A 5,684-nucleotide genomic window follows, 5' to 3' on the forward strand; every position below is an offset into this window, starting at 1 on the left:
GCGGCCCTCGCGCTCCTGCCTGGCACGACCTCCTAACCCCCAGGGGCCCAAGAAGCAGGTGGTGTTTGCAGACACCAAGGGGCTCTCGCTGACATCTGTGCACGTGTTTGAGGACGCTGTGGGCGGAGACTCCGAGGAGGGCTCCTGTCACCCGTCCAACTTGCCGCGCCTCGCACCACCGCCATCCCCCTGCGCCCCCTGCCTCCCCGCACCTGGGCGGGACTCGGGGTTTCCGGGGACGCCCGCAGATCCGGAGAGGGTGCCCCGAGCTGAGCGCGGGGCAAGAGGGCTCCCTGCGAGGCACCCTGCGGGCGCGCACTCTGGCTTTCCAGAAGGCCATGCAGGTGCGCACAGCCTTTGATGCCCACGCCTCGTTCCAAGAAGCGCCGCGTTCACACCTCCCGTCCTTGCAAAGGCGAGACTGACAGCTTCGGCTTACAGATGGCGAGGCCACCTAGAGTCCTGCCCCCTGGGAACGCCATCAGGCTCTGCTCCTCTTTGGGGTGTGCTCAGCAGCTTTGCGTGGTGCGCAGCTCACAGTCCCACCCGTCAGACTGAAACTGAACTGTGTTGGGGGCCCACCGCCTGCGCCCTGTGCAATGACTTTTTCTGCACAGGCAGAGCTTGATTTTCTTGCCCAGGTGGTGCGTGTTTCCTGTCTCTCCAGGAGCTTCACCCAGACTGTTTCTACCCGAGAATTCACACTGGGGGGGAATCGGCATGGAGGCAACTCCAGCCGTGCCCCTCTTCTCGGGCCCCTACCCTTGAATGCCTCGCGTTCTTCTTTCTAGGGGGACAGGCTCACTTCCTGACCGAATGGATGAGATTTCCTTCCGGAGGATGCTCGGAAGGGCACCCTTTACCCTTCGCAGGAAAGGAAGCCTTGGGAATGTGGAACAGAAAGACCGTAAATAAAGTTTTTACATGTAATTCTGTAAAAGGCCTGGCAGAGAGGGTCTCCCAGGGCGGGTGGGTGCGCGGGAGAGGTCAGGAGGAGTTCCTTACCTCGAAGATAAAGATGCAGCACAGAAATGTGCTCTTTTACCTTCCTCTCTATCCTGAAAGGGCTAGTTTTCTGGTAACTCAAAATCGTCTTGCCTCTTCAATGTGTGCCAATAAATAAATCACAAATAAATAAATTAAACCATCTTCAGGAGTTCATCTTGTATCGTCTACCAACACCAGACCCCTTCCCCTCTTCCAGCCAGTAAGAGTCTGGGAAAACTCTACCTTAAAATAAATGTACTTTAAAAACAAGCATTTTTAACCGCTTAGAACATTCTTTGAAGTGTAATTTACCTAGACCCAGAAGCCAGACCTTGGTTCCTAGTTCCCTGTCCCTCCCCCACACACTTTCCCTCTTGTATTTATCCCCCCATAAATACAATTATCTTGTATTAAACTGACTGAGACTGCTTATTGAACTGTTTGCTCCCCTCAGGCCCTGGGAAGCCTGGGACAGTCCTGACCATGTACATTGCTGGCCCACAGGCTGGCCACACCTGGGACACTCAAGACATTTGGGTTCAAATCATGCAGGAGTATTCAATATACAATATTCTGAGACCCTTGGTCTTTGGAAGATTTTAACCTCTTTTCAGAGGTTGTTCATTCTCTCAGATTCTCGTTCATTAGATGACAAATTTTTAACATAAGTGTTTTGTTTTTTGAAATCTTTATCTCCTCCGATCCTTGACTTCTTGGGTTACATTTGTTGAGCAAGCAACATTTGCTTTATTTATTTATTTATTTTTGTCCCTTAGAGTGCCTACCCCTGGGTCACTCGCTCTGTGGTAAGACACCCAGGTGGTTAACAGGGTAAAGATAGGAGTCTACCACACAAGCTTCCAGCTGCAGCTTCCTCATCTGATAAGGGATCCTACAGCACCTCCACTGTTTCCTCCCTATCCCCCACCTGGAGCTTCTAGTCTTGACTCCTTTTTTTTTTTTTTTTAAGATTTTATTTATTTGACAGCGAGAGAGATCACAAGTAGGCAGAGGCAGGCAGAGAGAGAGAGAAAGCGACGCAGTCTCCCCGCTGAGCAGAGTCCCATGTGGGGCTCGATCCCAGGACCCTGAGATCAGGACCTGAGCAGAATGCAGAGGCTTAACCCACTGAGCCATCCAGGTGCCCCTCTTGTCTTGACTCCTTAAGAGATGATCGAGAATAGGGTGGGCAGTCCCCACAGGGTATGCTGTTAGGATTGGGAGTCAGTCTCCAAAATTAAAGCTGGTAAGAATCAACAGAAAAAATGAGCAGTCAGCTGTAAAGTGACTTACCCCTAGGATGTGTTGTGATACAGTTCTCATGAGACTAGGGTCTTCTGCAATCTCCCTGATGAGCTTTTCAGAAAACAAAGTTGAGGTCAGGGCCCACCACTGGAGATGGGAAGTCTTGGAAGACCATGTAGGACAGGTCTCACAGTTTAGGGGGGGTTGAGGAATCTAGACTTAAGATATTATCTCCAGCGAGTGCTCCTACAACCACAGAGAGAGCTAAAGGATTGAAAAGAGATGCTGCTCCTTAGTCAGCTTTGAATTCCACATGTTTCAATGCCAGATCACAAAGTATATCATTGAATTAATATTTGATATTTTTATAAAGACTTAGTTTATAAATAGCATAACAGTGTTTGTAAATTTTGGAAAGACACACGTGAACTATATGTTGAAGTTGTAATCCTCGAATTCTTTTTTCTCTTTTATAGTGATAATCTCGGAAAAACAAAAATGGCCCAGGACTCTTGACCTCTCAAAAGTCACACTAAGACAAGTTGGCTTAATTTATGATTACCTTTCCTATGCAGGTAATTTTTCCATTCTGTGACACCTTTTACTGTCTTTCCCCCACACACCCTGTATTGTCTACCAAATTTCATGCATTAGGTACTAGTTCATTCATGACTTTATTAAATACATGCATACTTTGTCAAGTTTCTGGTAGTTATCATGTAGTTTTAAGTCATTCAACAAATATTTTCTGAGCAACCATGATGTGCCAGACATCATGTTAACTATTGGGGCTAGAAAGATGAATAAAACAAAATTCACAGTCTGGTGAAAGGAACCATACATATAGATGATAAAAATAATGTGAGAGACACACATGGAGAGGAGAAAAAAAGGGGGGAAAAAGAAGAAGAAAAACAATAGAGAGTGAATGAGCACTTAAGAAGAAATCAGAGAAAATGTCTTATTGGAGTTGACCGTCCCCCCCCCCCCCGAAGTGAGTGCCTAAAAGATGAGTAGGTGTTTGCCAAAATTACATTTCAATTATTTTAAGTAGCCTTACTTATATATGTGATTTCCACAAGACTTGAATTGTTACACTAATTGGAAACTTCCCTTTTCTTCCCCTGAGGATCCCAGAAAGGCAGCCTTTGTGTTAATGGGGGTGATAATGGCAGGCAGGAGTGAATTTTGGAAAATAGAGAGCTGAGCAAAGAGGAGGGGATGGCTGTATTCATCCAAGAGGACATTCTGTTCAGCCAAATGTTTTTGGTTGTTTGGCAGGTAGAACCCCACACAAGCACAACTCCTGGGGCATATCAAATTGCCAGATTCTTTAGAGTTAAATATTTCCTTTCCTTTCCTTCCCCTTCTTTCTTTCTTTCTTTCTTTCCTTTTTTTCTAATTTTATCATCAACGTATTGATGTTGATTTGGCTTCCCAAGGAGACATTGCCATAAGGGTATGAACTGACTAACAGATTCTAGTATTCCAGTTAATTTTGCATTTTCAATTATCCACCTAATTTAATTTTTCAAAAGCCCCCTTTATCAGTGTCTCCTGCAGATTTGATTACTACAAATCAGTCCCCAGAAACAGAGAATCATCTTGCTGTGAATTGACAAATTTGGGTCTGTGAATTTTCAAGTTGAGGACCACTGTGTGGATGCAGTCAGAAAACCTGCCTTCTTCAGTTTGCTTTCAATCACAACGTCTCTGCTTCTTAAGTAAGAGTTTGCTTGTATTGATCTGACCCAACACGTGTATTGGCCATATTCTGATGACTCTCAGATTTAAATCACTGGAGCTCTCCTCCCAACTTCAGACTCCTACATCAAAGAAGAGCATCACAAATGGTGGTTCCCCCAAAATTAAATACAGAATTACAACATGATCTGGCAATCCCACTTTGGGGAATAGATCCAAAACAATTGAAGGCAGCAGCTCAGATATTTGCATATTCATGTTTGCAGCAGCGTTATTCATAACAACCGACAGGTGGAAACAACTCTGATGCACATCAGGGGATGAGTGGGTAAAGTAAACGTGGCGTACACTTACAGCACGACATTATTCAGCCTTCAGGAGGAAGGAAATGCTGACGCCTTACAACATGGATGAACCTGGAAGGCCTTAGGCTAAGTGAAATATACCAGCCCTGAAAAGACAAATATTCTATGATTTCACTAGATGAAAGAGGTATGAGTAATTAAACTCCAAAACAGAAGTAGAATGGTGGTTGCCTAGGGCTAGGGGAGAGAGAATGGGTAGTTTTTGTTTAATGGGTACAAGTTTTTGTTTTTCAAGATGAAAACTTGTAAAGATTGATCACATAATAATGTGAATATACTTAACACTACTGAACGGTACACTTAGAAATGGTTAAGATGGTAAATTTTATGTATATTTTACCATAATTAAAAAAATTTTTATAAAGAACATGGCTTGGGATGCCTAGGTGGCTGTCAGTTAAGTATCTGCCTTCAGCTTGGGTCATGATCCCAGGGTCCTGGTATAGAGCCCCATCTAGAGCTCCCTGCTCAGTGGGGGTGTCTGCTTCTTCCTCTCCCTCTGTCCCTACCCCTGCTTGTACTCTCTGCCAAATAAATAAATAAAATCCTTAAAAAATAAAAATAAAATTAAAAGAATACACCTTTGCTTAATTTGTCTTTTTCTCTTGGTACTTAGAAATGAACATTGGTCTTGATAGTTGTTCAATAAATAGTTGTGGTTCACCTCTTAATGTCAAAGACTTTACACATGAAGAGATATCTGTGGAAGACAGGGAAGTTATGCAGCACACTTATGGGATTATTCTACTGGGGGAGGGAGTATCTTTTAAAAGGAGTATCTTCCCAGGTTCATAGCACCATTTGCCATACACACAGCAAAAACAATGATTACAGGAGGCACATTTTGGGAAATTAGCTCTAAGTGGGGGGTTGTCAACACTGTGATCCCCTTTTAACATTTATTTATTTATTTTAAAAGATGTATTTATTTCTTTGAGAGAGAGTGTGTGCATGCACAGGGTTTGGTGGGGGAGGGGCAGAGGGAGAGAGAGAATCTCAAGCATACTCCTGCTGATTGCAGCGCCTAGGCGGGTCTCCTTCTCATGACCCGGAGATTATAACCTGAGCCCAGATCAAGAGCCAGACACTTGACCGAATAAGCCAGCCAGGTGCCCCAAGATCCCCCTTTCTTAATCACTATCCTTCATCAGGTTTTTAAGATTACTCCCACAGTTTTTGTATTAAAAGAGCACTTTCATTCTAAAATGTGGGAATACCTCAACAACAATCTAAAGACAGTCCAAATTCAGAGTGACAAGGAATTTCACATCGAAGGTAAGACTAGTTGTGCTATATATAGGCAGTGGGCTATATAAACGTACTATGTGTCTAACTTTTTAAGTATTACTTACTCATCTTATCTCTCCTGTTTGTATTTCTCTG

General features: G+C 44.1%; 1 long non-coding RNA gene across 1 annotated transcript; it reads left to right on the forward strand.

Moving 5' to 3' along the window:
* The first annotated feature begins 591 nt into the window (after positions 1–591).
* Positions 592–1,139, forward strand: LOC116855329. Its single transcript, XR_004380334.1, has 2 exons — positions 592–955; positions 987–1,139. It is a non-coding gene; the product is annotated as an uncharacterized LOC116855329 (long non-coding RNA).
* Positions 1,140–5,684: the final 4,545 nt, after the last annotated feature.

Source organism: Lontra canadensis, unplaced genomic scaffold, assembly GCF_010015895.1.
Source record: "Lontra canadensis isolate GAN:19392208 unplaced genomic scaffold, GSC_riverotter_1.0 scaffold101, whole genome shotgun sequence".
Lineage (NCBI taxonomy): Eukaryota > Metazoa > Chordata > Mammalia > Carnivora > Mustelidae > Lontra > Lontra canadensis.